The 17858-nt window shown below is 58.8% G+C and overlaps 2 long non-coding RNA genes across 3 annotated transcripts; one reads left to right on the top strand and one right to left on the bottom strand.

Annotated features, from left to right (window-relative positions):
* The first annotated feature begins 216 nt into the window (after positions 1-216).
* On the top strand, positions 217-5658 carry LOC136320934 (uncharacterized). 2 transcript variants are annotated; one of them, XR_010728391.1, is made up of 3 exons: positions 217-451; positions 4103-4191; positions 4471-5658. It is a non-coding gene; the product is annotated as an uncharacterized lncRNA (long non-coding RNA). The 2 variants fall into 2 exon arrangements; XR_010728390.1 differs by lacking the exon at positions 217-451 and adding an exon at positions 3709-4013.
* A 3753-nt stretch (positions 5659-9411) lies between these two features.
* Positions 9412-13080, bottom strand: LOC136320933 (uncharacterized). The gene is made up of 4 exons (XR_010728389.1): positions 12763-13080; positions 11547-11708; positions 10452-10835; positions 9412-9831 (listed from the first exon to the last, which is right to left on the bottom strand). It is a non-coding gene; the product is annotated as an uncharacterized lncRNA (long non-coding RNA).
* Between the last annotated feature and the right edge of the window lie 4778 nt (positions 13081-17858).

Below are 17858 nucleotides of genomic sequence, written 5' to 3'. Positions count from 1 at the left end.
AGCTCCGAGCCAGCTTGTGTAACCGAGGGCTGTAGTATCTCAGGCCCTGGAGTCCTCATCCCGCCCCCCCTCTGCTCTCTTTCTAATTTCCTTTCTAACTGCCTTTCACTACCGGCCATCTCCAGTGCTGCAGAGAGCAGGCAGGGTGACTGTCAGACCGGGCAGGGCGACAGGCCCGGCAGGGTGACAGGCAGGGCAGCAGTCTATCCCAGGAAAGGGACAGAGGCAGGCCCGAGGCGGAAGGCCCTGCCCCCTGGGCCGATCCTAGGCTCCGTGGATCCCCCGCCTGGGCCTCCCGGGCTGGCTGGGGCCAGCTCCATTACCCTGCAAGGACACCAGATAAGATCTCACCAGCTAAGGATCGTTGACCCCGGACGGAAGTGAAGGAGTTGGAGCTTCAACCGCACTCCCCTGGCAGCTGACTTTCACGGGAATAAAATCCCAGGTGCAGGTGGGTGTGGAACCTGCAGAGAGACTTCCCAGCCTGGCACAGCCTGGCCGGGGACACTGTGCCAAGGTGAGGAGCCACAGGAAATTCCAAACCTGGCCCCACCCAGCAGGAGAGGCAGCCATCCCGGGCCCTAAGCGGGTGTGCGGCTCAGAGGAGAGCCCGGGGCAGGTGCCTTGTAAACTGTGGGGCGCTGTGCTCCTGCTACGGGCTTCTCAGCTTGGCGGATGGGCCCAGCCACTCGCACTTTGAGACCCTTGTGTCCCCGGTGAGGGGACCTGGGGGGCCAGGCTGGCAGACTGGGCCCGGCCTGGACGCTGCTGCCCCGCTGCAGGGGGCCAGGCGGGAGGTTGAGGCGGGTGGTCACAGAGATGTGGGGCTCAGTCCTGTGTAGTAACCGCCACCTTCTCTGCAGTATGCGTGTGTGTGCCAGCCCAGGTGCGCGTCCAGCCCACGCCCCACACCTGAGCATGTCCTCAGGGCGCAGCCCCGGGTCCCCATCCAGCGGGCATGGGTGGGCTGGTGCTGTGGGGGGGGCTTCAGGGCGGTGATGCTCTCTGCCTCCCCCCCCCCCGCCTGGCCCAGGGGGTGTACAGAGGGTGCGGTTTGGGCGCCTCTTGGGGTTTCAGGAGATCCACAGAGTTCTTTGAGGGCCCCTGGCAGGTGAGGGGGCCTTGGGTGCCCACCGGGACGTGTCCTGGGCAGCAGCTGACACCCTCACCCCCAGGAAACAGAGATTCCAGTGGGCTGTCCGCTGGCACGGAAGCCCTAGAGAACGTTTTTTTCCGGATCAGCCGGCTCTTGGCCTGAGCTGGACCTCTGCTCACGCGGTTCCTGCGAAGGCCCTCCAGGGGGCAGTGCCTGCCTGGGGACCAGCCTTCAGAGGGCCAGGTTCCTCCCTCTGGGCAGGATGACTGGACTCTCGGTGTGGCCCCTGAGGAACAGGCTAGCAGTCCCTGCAGTCAGGTGGAGAAGAGGGATGTGTCCGAAGGGAAGTGCCCAGAGCCGAAGAGACTGGGAGCTCAGAGGGAGGCGCCTCCCTCCCCAATCCAGGCTCGGAGGGCCAGGGTTCCTCCCTGCTGCCCCGTTCCCTGCCCGTCTGCTGGGGGGCGCTCCCAGGATCACGCCCACCTTGCTGGCTCGGTGCTCTCCACTGATCCCGTCTCCCCAGCTCACCTGACTCCTGCACCCCGGCCTTTCTGACCCACTCGAGGCCACAGGGGAGATGCCTTCTCTCTCTCCCTTCATTCATCTGCTCCAGCCCCCGGCACAGAAAGGCAGAACCCGGGTCTCCTGGCTCCCCGGCTCCTTGAGACGCGGCCTCTGTCCCGCCAGCCCCTCCAGTGCTGTCCAGGGGCTGGTGACGTCCAGTCTCTGCACTGGCTCCATCTGCTCCCCACTGTTAGGCAGGCGGGGGACGTGGGCTCCACTGTCACACCCCTGGTGCCACCAGTCCTTTGAGGGTGGATGTGGGAGCAGGTGGAAGGATGGACGGTCCTGCTGGCCTTGCCCTGCTGGGCTGAGTGCCCTGGGCGGACGGCCTTCCTGCTGGCAAGGCCCACGGGGGCAGGTGCCAGCCTCACCCCCACTGTCGAGGGGAGAACCGATTCTCCCTCGAGGCCCTGGCCCCTGCTGCCCCCAGAGCAGAGGGAGCAGGCCCTCAGCATCATGGTGCACTGGGGACAGCAGAGACCCCTGGAGGCAGGAGTAGGAGAAGGGAAGGGAGAGGAGCAGGGGGCTGTCTGCAGGGGCTCTGTACTCCAGGCTGGTGGCCCCCGGGCACCCTCTAGAATAAGAAGTGTGAATGAGGACAAGCGGGGCCCCCAGGCTCCTGGATGGAGAGAGGGGGTGGGTAGCCCTAGCTGCAGCCCCAGGGGGTGGCCTGTGTGAGCGCTGAGTCTCCCCAAACCCTCTGGATCCACCGCCGCTTGAAGACAGCCCTGGCCTGACTCAGGAGGAGCCCTGGTGTGGGACCCCGGCACTGCTCACAGCTGTCCCCGGCTACGCTGGGATGCTTTCCCCCCTCCCAGCACGGCAGCCCCCCCCCCCCCCCCCCGCCCCATCAGCCCTGGAGCAGAGCGGCGTTCCATGTGCACACCGTCTGAGCCTCGGGCCTTACCTGGGAAGCTGCACCTGCCGGCTCAGAGCCCGGGGCTCCTGGCGGGTGTCAGGGGAGGGCCTGAGGGGCTACACCTGGTCACCCCCCAGCCTGCCTTCGGGGACCCTCTGGAAGAGGCTTGGTTGCCCAGCCTCTCTGCTCCCAGACAAAGGTCCATCCGGGCTCACCCTTGACAATTTTGCACCTGAGGCTGCCTCTGTCAACAACCAGCAAAATCTTCATGTCTCGTGCCTCAGCTGCCTCCCCTGTTGAATGGGGCGATGGTGTTATCTGACTCCTGAGGCTTTTGTGACAACTTTCTGCATCCTTGAAGGTCAAGGACTTGGCATTGTGTACCGGTTAGGGCTTGCTGATTAACGTGGGCATTCAGATGGGCACCTGGTTCCCTCCCCTGGAAATCCTGAGCTATCTGGAACTTTCCAATGAAGAGCCAGGAACTCAGGGGGATGACCAGACCTGCCCGGACTGGGGGATTCTAAGTCTGGGCCACCTCTTCCTCACCCGGGCACATGCCACCTGCTGCCCGCCCAGCCTGCTGAGCGGTGGAGCTGGTGGCCCTTGCGAATTACCTGGCAACACCTACTCTGTGGAACCTCTGTTTCCCCCACCTGTGAAATGGGCCCACCCAGCTCTGGCCTCAAAGTGGGGATTATGGTGCACGACCCCCGTGTAATGTTCCGGTGTGGCTGTGATCGGTGACCACATACTGGCTGGATTAAAAGCATCAGAAATGTATCTTCTCAACAGTTCTGGAGGTCAGACGTCCAATATCAAGTTTTCTCAGGGCGTGCGCCCCCGGTGGGCTCCGGAGGAAGGTCCTCTCTGCCTCCGCCAGCTCCCTGGGCGTGTGGCCGTGTCCCTCCGCTCTCTGCCTCCACCTTCACAGGGCCTCCCCTGTGTCCCTGAGCGTTCTTTTCCTTCTCGTCTCTGATAAGGTCACTCGCTGGATCTGTGGCCCACCCCAATCCAGGCTGATCGCATCTCGAGATCCTTACGCCTACACCGGGGTCTTACGTCAAAGCCATGTTTGTTCCGGGGTTCCGGGGTGAAGTCATGAGCGGATGTATCATTTTACCCTTGATACTGTATTTCAGCTGTACGTTTCCTCTGCTCGGATATGTTCAGATACACAGATACTCCCGGCTGTGTTACGCGCACCCGCAGTCCTTCCGCGCGGTAACCCGCTGTGCAGGCCCGCAGCCCAGGAACAATGGGTGCACCACGCAGGCCGGGTGTGCAGCAGGCCATGCGCGTAGGTTTGTGTGTGCGCGCCCTGCGGCGTTCGCACCACGACATCATCGAACAACGCGCTTCTCGAAGAGTGTGCATGTGACGCTTCTTGTGGGGGAGGGAAGGACACGATTCACACCAGCTCAACGCCTCACGCGAAATCCAGGATGAAAGCACAGTCACCCGATACACTCTATTGCAGGATCGTTTGTGTTTGTGTGTGCAATTTTGGTTTTTTGGGGGAACACTTTAAAAATACTTTCTCTTTTCGTTTTCTTCTTTCTCATCCATCCCCTCCCTTGCAGACGCAGCCCGTTGAACACCCTGCGTCACACGTGCCAGTCACAGAGCCGGAGGGAGAGGAAATGAGACAAGGTCTGTGAGATGGCACCCTGTAAGTAATCAATAACATCCAGAAAGGAACCAATGCCCCAGGAGGTCATTGTCAGGGACAAGCAGTGAGGGGCTGTGGAAGGAGGAGGGGCCAGTGGGCGGGGACCCAGGCCTGACCTCAGCCCCTTAGGTACCTCTGGCTGGAGGTCAGCCGTGTGCCCACTTACACGCCCCCACCCGCAGAAGGAGCCCGCAGCAGAGCGAAGGGAACTTGCCCGGGCTGCCCACAGCTGGGCCGTCCTGCCAGCGTCATTAATTAACACCAGCCTCTGCCTCTCAGGCGATGGCCCAGCTTGGGCGAGAACCTCCATCCGGTGGGCAAACCCTTGGGTGAACGCTGCCCACCGCCCGCTTTAGTCCAGCCCGCCAGTGAAGACCAGCGTTGGCACTTCCAAATGAGTGAGGAAGGCAGAGGGAGGACAGAGGGAGCACAGAAGGAGAAGTCGGTTCCACAGCACACGGAAATGATTCGGAGTTCCAAGTCAGCTCCGGCCCCGACTGTTCTTGGCAGACAGACGCCCACGCGTGGGCTCCGGGGTGGTTTTCTCCTGACAAGGCAGGAAGTGGAGTAGATGCCACAGGACCCTGTGGGCTGCGAGGTCCAACGTCTTCCCTCCTGGCCCTTTACAGACCATTTTCAGACCTCGACCCACACGCTCACCCTAGGGAGGGGCGGCGACCAGCCTTTGATGGGGCAGGGGGCGGGGAGGGAGTGTTCTGCGTGGATTGTGGCTGACCCCCCTGCGTCTTAACATGAGGTGCGGACAGAAATGCCGCCACTAGGTAAGACTGCTGAGCACAGGCACACAGGGCACCGCAGCGATCACGGTGCCCAGCTGGGGCTGCTTTGTGGCTACGGGCACAGGCTCTGGATTCGAGTTTCAGCTCTGCAGCCGCTCGTTGCCTCAGTTTCCCCATCCTGAAAGTGGGGATGCTTGCACCTCTTTGGGAGAAAGGATCCGTGAGTCGAGGGCGCGCGTGGTGCGCAGATCGGTGCTGACCCCTGTGGGGGGGGGGCTCGGTGCTGCACGCGCCTCCCTGTCCAGCCGCCTGTCCAGCCGCAGAGCCCGCTCCACGCCCTGTGGAGACCAGCGTGCCCCCCTCACACCACCTTCTCTGCCAGCTGTTTTGCCCCAATACCAGCCGCTCGCACCTGGACTGTGCCAGAGCCGGCTACCTGGTCTGCCCCTTCAGTCCACTGTCCACTCGGTAGCGAGTTTTACTGTCCACTCAGCCAGTGAGTCTTTCAAAAAGCAGGTAGATCATCATCTCTCTTGGACTCAACATGCCCAAAGGTCCATCCCACTCGAGTCAAAGCCAAGTTCACATGCCAGCCCTGTACTTCTGGGTTCTTCTCCTGACCTTCTCCCTGAGGCCTCACCTCCAGTCCTCTGGCTGTCCTCTGTATACACCAGGCTCCTGCCCCAGGCCCTTTGCACAAGCTGTGACCTCTTTCTGGACCACTCTTCCCAAGATCTCCATGTCTCGCTTCCCATCTTTTTTTTTGTTGTTTTTTTTTTTGTTTTTTTTTGCATTTTTCTGAAGCTAGAAACAGGGAGAGACAGTCAGACAGACTCCCGCATGCGCCCGACCAGGATCCACCCGGCACGCCCACCAGGGGCGACGCTCTGTCCACCAGGGGGCGATGCTCTGCCCATCCTGGGTGTCACCATGTTGCGACCCTCCTGGGTGTCGCCATGTTGCGACCAGAGCCACTCTAGCGCCTGGGGCAGAGGCCACAGAGCCATCCCCAGCGCCCGGGCCATCTCTGCTCCAATGGAGCCCTGGCTGCGGGAGGGGAAGAGAGAGACAGAGAGGAAGGCGCGGCAGAGGGGTGGAGAAGCAAATGGGCGCTTCTCCTATGTGCCCTGGCCGGGAATCGAACCCGGGTCCTCCGCACGCTAGGCCGACGCTCTACCGCTGAGCCAACCGGCCAGGGCCTCGCTTCCCATCTCTTTCGAGTCGGATGTCCCCTTCCTGGTGAGATGTCCCTGACCACCTGATTAAAAACTGCGGCTCCCTCCTTGCCCCAGACATGCCCATCCCCATCCCCTTCACAAGTTTCCGGCTGGGCTCTCATCACCATAAAATGGACCACAGGTTCTACTTACTTGTCATGCTTATTGTCTGTTTACCCCCGTAGAGTGTAGGGGCTGTGTCTGATTCGATCTCGGTTGTGTCCCCAGCAGCCCTGCGTGTCCCACAAATCCGTTTGTTGAATGAAAGAATCCAGGGGCTGAGGTTGGAACCCCTCACCTGGCAGCACGCACACCTGGGGCTCAGCCTGGCCCTGAGCATCTTTCGGGGAGGGGTCAGGGATCCAGGTTGTGGAACCTTCTATGAAGGATATCACTTGGGTCAGACCCCTCCAGTGGGTTTACAGGGCCCTGGATGCTACCACCACCTGTGGTTCCCCATAGTCACTTTGCGGTGGGAGCTCATTTGACGGGGGAGGAAACTGAGGCTGGGAGCCGGTGGAAGCATTCACCCTGCAGGCTGGAGGGTAGAGACCAGGCTGTCAGGACCCAGGTGCACCTTGAGGGGCAGGAAACCAAAGGGTGATATAAGAAGAGGCCTGGGGGGTTGGGACACCCCAGAGTCTCCCTCCTAGAGGCTGTTCCTTCTGCCACCCCCTGACCTCAGAGTCGGCTCTGCTTCCACTTCTGGGCCGGTGACCCTGGGTCCCTACAGGGCCCGTGCAGCTGCTGAGGCAGGGCTGGCACAGGGCCCGGACCTTTATAGGGAAGCACTCTCGGCCATCCTCACCGCCAGGCGCCTTCGGAGATTGCTGCCACCTCCCCAGAAGAGGCAAACTGCCCTCATAAAAGCATAAACCAGTGACTGGCAGTGAGGGCGGCTGGAGATAAGATAGACCTTTATGACCAGATAAGCTGAAGAGAGCTGTCTGGGCCCCTCGTTTTGGTCTAGTACCATGCACAGGGCGGAGCAGTGCCCAGCGGGGCTTCTGAAAGATAAGAGGACAGAGGTGGGCTTCCTGGGCTGGCCCCTTTGTCGGGGACAGGGACGGGGACCAGGGGGTTGGGGACAAGGGGAAATGGGGCCCACAGCAGGCCTCTGGGTGGGGGTTGGGCCGGGGAAGAGGCCTCCTGAAAGCTGGTGACATCTGCGGGGACCTCTCCAGGCAGAGGGCTCAGGCCCAGGGGGCTTTGTGTTCGGGTTTGTTTGTTTGTTTTTGACTTGGTTGCAAAGGAAGCAGCCCCTCTAAAGTGTGGCTGAGGATACCTTGGCCTAGCAGCTCAACATGTGACCGAGGTCTCTGTGGGTCTCAGTCTGGTTTCTGCTGTCACCCTGGGCAGTCGTCCCCACCCCTGTCATCTGTGTGAAGCAAGTCTAGGCTGGCATCTCCCTCCTCCCAGTCCTGGGGAAGGACAGCATGCTCCCCCTCACGCCATGTTTCCCCCAAAGCCCCAGGAAAGAGGGCACCCCCTGACCTCAGAGTCAGGAACACACCCCGTCCCATGGCCAGCCTGCCCGGGCATGGCACATTCCTCGAGCAGGGACAGGGCGGGGCAGGGGGTCCCCCGCAGGTCAGTCAGGGGACCGGGGCGGGAGAGGGCGGAACCTCTCGGGTTGAGGCCGAGGGAAAGAGGCCCCATCCACGACGTGAGAGGCATGTGAGGAGCTGGGGGTGGGGTGCCTGGCACTGCGAATCTCTCCGCACCCCGGCCCGGTTTTGAGATGACTGCGGGCCAGTGTTTGCCAGGCAGCACTGAGTAAGGGTGGTGGTCCTCCCACCTGAGCCGCATTCGTCACCCACATGCCTCTGGTGGTGCGCAAGCTAGCGTGCCTCAGAACCCCAGGCTTTCATGATGCAGCGGGTTCTGGGTCCCCTGCCTAGAGGTTCGGAGTCTGGGGCGGGGTGGGTGGGGGTGAGCCCTCTGACTAACATCGCCCCTGGGGGCGCCCTGGATCCACCCGGAACCAGCATTTCCTCCTCTTTGCATTTTTTTCCCCAAAAGGGAAGTGGACAAGATAAGGGGGTGGGGTGGGTGGTTATCAGGGAGGGAGAGTCCCCACCGGGCCCTTGGGTGACCAGTCTGCGACACGGGCACACGGGACTTCAGCCACGACACGGCCGTGGCCGCAGCCTGGCCCCCGCCGCGCACGGAACAGAGGAAGAGGACTCCTCCCGACATCCTTCAAGGCAGGAGTGGCTGCCCCCGTCTTGAAGAGAGGAAACTGAGGCCAGAGAGGAAACATGACTTGACCAAGGCCCCGCAGTCGTCAGTTCACGGGGACCGGCGCCCCAGGCTCCTCCCCCCTGCGCATGTGGAACCTGATTGGGTGATGACCCTCCACATCCCCACCCCGCCCCACCCATCAGCATCCCTAAGGGAAATAAGGCCCTTCATGGGGTTCAGTTTCTCTGGGCCTATTTCTCAAGGGCGCCCACTAGAGGAGGCTGAGGGCACAGTCGCTGCCGTGAAGGGGAGCCTCCTCCCACCCCCCATTCCTCAGGGGCCCACTCAGCCTGACAGCTGTCATTTTACTATGATTTATGGAGAGAGAGTAAATACATTTTTAGAAAGACCAGCAGGAAATAACACAGGCTAACGTGGCACATTTTCGGTGAGAATAAAAATGATTGCTACTTTTTACCTGGTTATTTTCCTAAGGCAGTCAGATTTTTAAAGCATCTTGTAATAACTCCCACCCCCTCTATTGGGCACGTGTGGGCCCCCCACCTACCCACCCACCCACCCAGGTCTGAGTTCCCGGGAGATGGGACTGAAGGGTTATTTATTTTTTTTAAGGGTTATTTTTTAACTAGACCATCCAACAGGGCATCCAGCCAGGAAAGGAGTTTCCTGGTAGTTTGGCCCAGGAATGCCTCGTTCCTGTGACTCAGCGGGGCTTCCGGGCACCGCGGTGGTGGCCAGGGGCATGCCCTGCAGGTCACTGATCCCCACGAGCCACCTCAGAGCCAGCCCCGACTCCGATCCAGCTCTGCGCGGTCGCTCTGGTGAGCTTGTGGTTATTGCCACCTGACCAGGGGTGGCAGGGGGTGTGGTGGGGGGCAGAGACCCAGGCAGGAAGTGCCCAGACTGGGGACAAGGGGCTATTTCTCTTCTTTCCTCTCCCAGGGCTTACCTGAGTAACTGGTCTGCTGCCCAATGGAAACCAAGTGGGAACCACAGGCCAATGTTACCTTCTCTACGAGCCACATTAAAAAGAAAAATAGCGAAACAAAGCAGGTAGAGTTCGTTTAAATAACATATTCTACTGAACCCCATCCATCCAGCATGCTATCATTCAGACGTGCGACTGACATTAGAACACCATGAGCAGGTGCTTCCCAGTCCCGCGGGCATACTCAGGGCGAGACCAGGGCGTGTCTGACGCTCACCGCACGTGTGTCTGTCTCCCTTTGGACTTGCCACAGGTCAGCGCTCCACAGCCACGGTGGAGGAGTGGCCGCCATCGTGGATGGCACAGGTCCAGGCTGTCCTGGCTCGCGGGGGTCATTAACAACTTTCAGAAAAGCAGCAGGAAACGGTTTCAGCGGCCAGAGGAGGTGCCTGGGCCGCCTCTCCTGGCTCTCTCCTCGGGCCACGGCACGTGCGTGTCTGATCAAGCAGGTCTGACAGTCGTGTGGGGTGGCACCAGCCCCTGTCCCTCCCTGGGAGAGCAAATGGGGTCCAATTAGCTCTAGGGGTAAACATTGCGCTGATCCCATCTAAACATTCCAAAAGCAAGACCCAAAATGATCCAACGTGACTACATACAAGTAACGTAACTACACCCACACTCAAAGACTATTCATAGGAATTAAAAAAAAAAAAATTTGGCGCCTAGCAGCATAACATTCACAATGCCAGGTATCCAACCAAAAATTGCCAGTCATACAAGGAAGGACACTGTGGCTCAAAATGACAAGAAAAAAGCCAAGAAAATGAAACGGACCCAGAATGGACACAGGTTATCCATCACTGTGTAATAAATTATCCCCAACCTTAGCGGCTTGGAATGCTTAATTTTATATACATACACATATATTATATATATTTATATATGTATTATGTAATATATATAATATAATAAAAGTCCCCAAAAGCAAGAAAAAACGGGGAGGAAAAGAGAAAAAAAAATCTGAAAAAGCGATGACTAAAAATTGTCCTAAGTTGATTAAAAAGATAAATAAGTGAATAGAGCCACAGACCCAAGAAGCTTGGTGAACCCCAAGAAGAAGAAACGGGAAAGAAACTATACCAAACGGAAAAAAACAAACAAAAAACGCACCGTCATCAAACTGCTCAGAACCAGTCGTAGAGAGAACATCGTCAATCTGACAGAGACAAGAGAGTCTGCGTGCAGGGAGGCAGAGGCCGGCGAGACAGCGGGTTCTTCCTCCCGAAATGGTTTGCGTGACAGGACGGCGCGGTGGCATCGTAAAGCTGCCTGGTGTTCTCCGCTTAGCAAAGATGGCTTTGTTTGCTTGTTTGTTTTTGAAAAATGAAAATGAAATAAAGACTTTCTTGGGTAAACAAAAGCTGGAAGAATTCACCACCCATAGACCTACCCTCCAATAAAAAATGTTCAAAGAAGTTCTTTAGGCAGAAAGGAAGTGATACCAGCTAGACGGCTGAATCTATATAGTGAGGTAACAAGCATCAGAAATGATAACTGCAGGGAAAAAAAAAAAGTATACATTGTGAATAAGACATATAAATGGTTCCTGATTATTTAAACACCTTTTAAAATTAATTAATGATATAAGCAAAGATAATAGTGTAACGCTATTTTTCTAACATATGGATAAGTAACACGGAGGGCACCAGGAGCATAAAGGAGAGACAGACTAGAAATATACCCTGTACAATTCTTATACTAATGAAGGGACACAACAGCATATGAAAGTGGATCGGGAAAAGTTTCAGATACATATAACAGACTGTAAAGCAACCACTCACGTACAAAACAAGGAGTGATAGGTAATCACGCAGCAAAGGAGATAAAAATGAAATCATAAAAAAGTCCTCAGTTAATTCAAAAGGAGAAGGAAAGGGGGGAGAGGAACAAAGAACAGACAGACACCCCACAGAAAGCAATAGCAAGGTGATAGATGCAAACCCAACTATGTTGATGATTACATTAAATGTAAATGACTAAAATACCCCGATTGAACGGCAGAGATTTTCAGTTGTGAATAAAAAACCCAAACCCAAATAGATGCTGTGTATAAGAAACTCACTTTAAATATAAGTAGTTTCCAAATAAAAAGACAGGAAAAGATACATCACGCCTTACAGAAACTGTAACAAAGCTGAAGTGGCTCTGCTAATACAAGACTTGTACCGCAACACTATCAATCAGCGTGACATAATTTACACTTACACAGTTTTCCGTCCCTCTCCCCCCAAAACCAGAATATACATTAGTCTGGTCTGGGCAGGTGCAAGGACCACGATGGCCGGATGTTCGCTAGACCCGTCCATCGGATGGCGTGCTCCATGAGGCAGGGGCCAGTCTGCGCTATTCACCAGCGGGGCTCCATGCCTGGCAGACAAGGAGAAAGATGTATGTTAAGGAACTGGCCCATACGCACTCTGTGGGCCAGGCCAGCGGGCGGCTGGAGACTCAGGCAGGGTTTCCGCCTAACGAGCCTTGAGGCGGGACACTCCTTCCCTAGGAAATCTCAGTGTTTTTGCTCTTTTGGCCTCCGACAAACTGGATGAGCCTCACGCTCACCACGGAGGCCCATCTCCTTTACTTAATGCTGACTGATGGCAGCTGTTCATCATACAACACCTTCGCAGCAACACCTGGACGGGTGTTTGACCAGACGATCGGCAGCCTGGCCAATGAAACGAACCATCACAATAAGTGAGCCATGTCAGGCAGTGGGGGTGAGCGCTTGCCCACCAGGCTCCAGCCTCCCCAGAACCAGGCCCAGGGTCCTCCTTGGCTGCAGAGCTTGGGGTGTCCCAGAGGGGCAGCCCCCAGGCACAAGAGTGTCCCCAGGCCTACGCCGTGCTGGCGATCCTCTGCTGGTCCCCCCCCCCCATTTCTCAGCCCCAGGAGGCTCGCTGGTCACCAGCTGCAGGCTTCCGGCTTCCAGCTGGGTTCAGCCAGGGGGAGGAGCCAGGGACAGATGGGAGTGTGGAGCCGGTGGATTCCTGCTGAGCCGTGGGGACACTGGGTGGCCGTCGACCTAAGGCCGCAGCTCCCGTCCACACCCCTCCCATTCCCCCTCTCTCGCCAGCTTCTGTGAGGGCTCCTGGTTGGGATGTGAGCAGGGATGCCACCGTCGATGGCCCTGGGGTGGGCCGTCTGCCTCAGCCACAGCCCTGATTGACACGAGTCTTCAGAACTAACAACAGCAATGGCGGCGATAATGATAATACATGTTTATGAATGTGGAAACTGAGGCCCAGGGGAGCCAGGAGCAGGGTTGGGACCTCACTGGGCAATGAGGAAGCCAGGGGTCTTCTCCGAAGAACAGACCCTCTCTGCGTCCGGACCGTCCGTGGATTCCTGGATGGACACCTTGACCCTGGCCTCTGGCCAGCCCGGGTCAGCTCACACGCCCATGCCCTGGGAGGCTACGTACCGTGTGCCAGCAGTGGCAGGGTGGTCACCAGCAGAAGCTTGACCTCGGCAGCCTCAGCGTTGCCCGGAAATTACCTCGGTATTCAAGCGGCATGCATGTTTCTTTGTTTCCTTTCTCTTGGGACGGAGGGTTAACAAGGACAGTCAGCGATCCCCGGGGTGACAGAGTGCAAGCTAAAAATACTCCCAACAAACAAACAAACCCAGCCCGCGGTCGGCACCCAGGGGACAGCAGTTGCTGGTGCGCAAAGGCCACCGTTTATGGCCGCGGATCTGGGTTGGTTGCCCAAAGAATGCCATGCCCGAGATAAAGCAGGCAGTGTCCCCTTCGGGAAGGACACCGTGACCCACATCAAGTCATTAACCTCCCCGGGAGGCTGCACCTTCCTGTGGCCGGGGTGCCCCCTCACGTGCTTTCCTGACAAGGGCACCAGGGCCCTGTCTCGGGCGGGGACAAGGCTGGAGTCGGGCACTGAACCAAGATGGGACACCCTCTGGCTGAGAGATGGTTTATTATCCGGACCAGACAGAACAATCACAGAGCCGCTTATGATGTGACTGCTCTCACGTGTTATCAGCTTGAACTCTCAGGGACAGAGCCACCCGGTGCCCGGGACCCCACGCTGCTCAGCCGGTGGGCCTCCTCTCGCACCCCTGCCTGGGTGGGGCTCGGGGCGGGCGTGAGGACTGGGGGGGGCCCACTGCGGGAGGGGCAGCTGGTTTGGTCTTCGATATCAGGATGGTAACCAAAGATAAACGCATTGGTTATTATCTCGGTGGGTGATCTTGGGTAACCTTGGAAAGACAGTTGAAGCTCTCAGAGCCCGAGTGTGTGTTAAATCGGGGCGATAGCAAGCCTGCTTCCTCACGCTGTTGAGGGGATTCCAGAAGATTCCGCAGGATGTAGTGCCTGCACCGAGCTCGGTGTGCAGGGGGTGCCTGATCGTGGTGGATACTGTGTCTGTTATTGGTACAGCTGTGATTCTGCTAATTTCAGAGACTCGCGGAAACGGGGTCCCCAGGGGAAGCTAAGAATGTCCGTCCTCTGCTTTGTTCCTGGGGCTCTCCCTCTCGTTAGCCGGCATAATGAGCCGGAACCGCTTCTCCTTGGCAATTAGGCACGTTCCTCCCCCCCCCCCCGAACCCTGGCTCTCTGGAGGGAACTGTCAGGGTGGAGAGGGGAGGGTGATGTAGGTAGCAGGAGGGGCTGGGCTCTTAGGGAGGGGTCTCACGTTGCCCTTGGAGCCGTGCCAGGCGTGGCTGGTGCTGGTGGAGGCAAAGGTGGGGCCACCTGCAATGAGAGAGGGGCACTGGGCACTCTTGCCGAGGCTGCCTCCCCCGAGGACCCCCCTAGATCAGCACGTAATGGGCTTCTGCTGTCCAGCTCCCAGCAGGGACGTTCTGTTTGGGAGAGGGCGTAGGGGCTGAGGTCTGCATGGAGGGGCCCCGAGAAGTTTTGAAAGGCAGAGGTGAGCTCTTTTTATGGGACTTGTGGTTTGTTTGGGGGGTTTTTTTGAGCTGCTGGTGAGGACTGCAGGGTGTGGGGGGGGCTACCAGAGAGAGTCATGGCCACCGGAGAACCCTGCAAGGCCGCCAGCCGTCTCCTGGGGACGCGGCGCACACGCTCTGCAGCAGAAGTACAGAGCTCTGGGCGAACGGGGCACCCGTTTGCACTCGCCGTCTCGGGCGTCGTCACCACGACCACGGCGGCGAGTCGCCGGAGGAGTTTGAAACTGGACCCGAGGAGCCTGCATCCTCGTGGTTGCCCGTTCACTAGGATGGAGAGGGTTGAGGCCTAGGCTATTTCACCCCCCAGCAGTTCCCCCAATTCCCAGAGGGGGGATACCTCAGGGCACAGTGTGGCCGGGGTGTGTGTGTGTGCAGGGACAGGCAGACCGAGGTGTGTGTGTGTGCAGGGACAGGCAGACCGGGGGGTGTGTGTGTGCAGGGACAGGCAGACCACACGTGCAGAGCGAGCCCCCAACCCCGTTACACAGCAGTTTACTTGAAGTGGAGGCTGAGGGAGTGTGCACAGGGCCCCAGGAACCCCCAACACCTTCGCCTCCGCCTTCCGTGGGCACAGCCGCTGGGGCCGCCGGCCCTTCTGGACCAAACACGGCACATCCTGTACTTTTAAAGGCCAAGTCTGCATGTGAGCTCTGAAGGCTCTGTTTTATCTCTGCATCCACAAGTCCCCTGGCCGGCAGATGACCGGGGCGGGTCCCCTTGGGGATCCTGGCGGGGACATTTGGCTATAGGATTCTGAGGCCCATAACATTGGCTCTGACAACCTCTGACTAGGGAGAAGGGAGAGCCTTCAGCCGAAAACCAGGGGCTGGGGGCTGGGGCAGGCGCAGGGGGTGGGGGCCGTCTCGCAGACACCCGGGGAAGAGAGGGTCTGGCTCTCAGCCGCCCAGACAAGGTGTAGCAGCGCTGGCTCTAGGACACAAGCCTCCTGCTGCACTCTGACTTTCCCCCTGTCCTTTCTCTCCTTGGGTCCAAAGGCGGAGCTCCACGTGCCCACCGGTGCATCTCCGTCCAGGGCACCTGCGCGGGCCAGGCCCACGGAAACTTCTCCCCCAAGCTCCCATTAGCACTCGATTGGCAATTAGCGAATGTCATGACCCCTCCTTCTCCACGCCAGGGAGGGGCCGTTTCAGACGTCAGCTTTCTGCCAAGCTCCATGTCTTGTTCTAAAACCCCTTTCCAAGGGAGACTCAGGGGAAATTAACACGATGCCAGACAAGAAAACCCCTCGGAGCCTTGAGCGTGCCGGGCTCTCCCAGGGAGGGAATCCAGCCGCCGCAGGATGCACGCGCGCGCACGGAGCCGCGGTGAAAGATTAATTGGTGTGGAGAGAATTATGGAAATGCGCGAAGCTGTTCCCACCTCCGATGCCTTTGAAACCGGGTCCCCCGGTCGCAAGAGCGCACGCGTCAGGCCCACGGTGGGGCTCCTTTTGTCCTCTCCGAGAGGACCCCCCTCCCGACCCCGGAGAGAAAGCCCAGAGTGGACTGTGCTTAGCCTTAGGAAGGCAGCTGGACAATAGTGTGCTGCTCCCTGGTTTCCTGTGCACTTACTGTATACCCTCTGCCGGGCGGAGCCCTGGGCCGGATTTGACTCTCTCTGAATCCTTGCAACGACTCCGGCAGTTCTGTCACGGTTCCCGCTTTGTGGACGAATGCGCCGGGGACCGCTACCAATCTGGTGAGGGACAGAGCCCAGAGTCACCCAGGCAGCCGTCTCGGAGCGGGGCCCTCGCCCCTCTCTGCCAGCCGAGTGTGCGCACAGGCAGGCCTGACACCGGCTTTGCACACCCCCTTCCGCCGAAAGCCAGGGGCGGAGCGCGGATGGGTCCAGGCTCCTGTCTCACAGGCGCCCGGGGAAGGGCCGGCCGGAGAGATGCCTTCTTGCCCCGCCATTCGGGCTTCTTGGTCATTTGTCCACTGAATAGTTAGGAGCTCTCATCCCAGTGGGCTGGGGGCTGGGGGTTGGGGACAGGGATAGAGAACGGAGTCCCTGCCGCAGAGCTCAGGGTGTCCGGGGGGCAGCGGGGCTGGAGGAGGTGAAGGGGGCCGCGGGGCGTTCGGGGACACTGCCCACATCCCCGGCGCCCAACAGGTCTGGAGGCTTCGACATCCTGCGTTTCTCCCAAGCTGCCAGGTGCTCTGCAGACGGGCCAGGGAGCCCCTGGTGCCTGTGTTCAGCTAATCTCTAACCAGCCTGGGGGAGACCCCCAGGTGGGCCTGGCTTCTTCAGGCTCAAGTTAGGACCGCTCGGCTGTAGATACAGGTTAGTATGTATCAGTGTAATGGTCCCATTTCACAGGCCAGTGGAGCTGGGGTGGGGAGGAGGTGGCTTCCTAAGTCCCCAGGTGCCCAGGGGGCCCCAAGCCCTTCCGGGACCAGTGTGGAACAGTGGGGAGGAAAGGCAGGTGGCTCCAGATGGAGCACCCAACTGTTCCCAAATAAGAAGGTGGCTGAGCACCGGCCCCAGGGTCCCATACAGCCTGGGGTCACGCTTGGTGTCAGCCCGCCCTCAAAATGGCCTGGGACAAACTGTCCAGAAAGGAAAGAGAAGGCCATGTGTCTCCTGCCTGATCCAGCGGCCGCCACAAGATGGCGGTCTTTTGTGGGGTTTGTGGGTTTGGTCTCCTTTATCTGCACCCTGAGTGACAACCCCAGGGGCCTTCCCCAGGTTCCATGAGGCTAGGTGCACCTGTGTGAGTACGTAGGTGTGTGCAGCGTGTGCATATGTTTGTTTATGCGTCTCTGCACACGTGGGGTGTTTGTGCACATGTGCACCTGTGTGTGGCTGCGTGTACATACATGCGTGTGCTTGCCTGTGTGGTACTGTCTGTGTGCGCATGTCTGCCTGGGCCTGTGTGCTCACATATGCAGATGTGCACGTATGCATAATCTTATATTCTTACACGTGGTCAGGGGGCCAGGGGTTTGGGGAGTGACCGGCCCCTGGGAGAGTTTGTTGAAAGCTCTGGGTGCTGGAACAGTACAGGCACCCAAGAACCCGCCCTGGTGTTAGGGCTTCACTGACTACGATCTCCAAGCACGGGGCTCCCTGAAAGGGGGGTTGTCTCGAGGCTGACACTGCCCGCACCATCCGGGGTCGGCCAGCACTCCGTTTCCCTGTCTGCAGGATCCGCCATTGTCGACAGCCCTGCCCTGCCTGCGACCGTGCCCCCGGGGGCTCCCCTGGGCTGGGGCCATGGTCCTGTTTGCTAGCAGTGCGTGGGGCGAGAGAGAATGAGAACGGGGCTGGAACATGAAGGAGGGGCAGACAGGCAGTGCTGGAGGTGAAGTCCGGGGGGAGGTTCACTCTGTGCTTTTGGAGAGAGAGAGAGAGAGGAGAGAGAGAGAGGGGAGAGAGAGAGAGAGAGAGGAGAGAGAGAGGGGAGAGAGAGAGAGAGGAGAGAGAGAGAGAGGAGAGAGAGGAGAGAGAGAGAGAGGAGAGAGAGAGAGGGGAGAGAGAGAGAGAGAGAGAGGAGAGAGGAGAGAGAGAGAGAGGAGAGAGAGGAGAGAGAGAGAGAAATATCGTGTCCTCCTCCTGAGAACTCACATAGGACAAGCCTTCCAGCAT

This window comes from Saccopteryx bilineata, chromosome 1 (assembly GCF_036850765.1).
Source record: "Saccopteryx bilineata isolate mSacBil1 chromosome 1, mSacBil1_pri_phased_curated, whole genome shotgun sequence".
Classification (NCBI taxonomy): Eukaryota; Metazoa; Chordata; class Mammalia; order Chiroptera; family Emballonuridae; genus Saccopteryx; species Saccopteryx bilineata.
The sequence above is the reverse complement of the archived record's forward strand: the minus strand, read 5'-3'. Positions and strand labels throughout refer to the sequence as shown.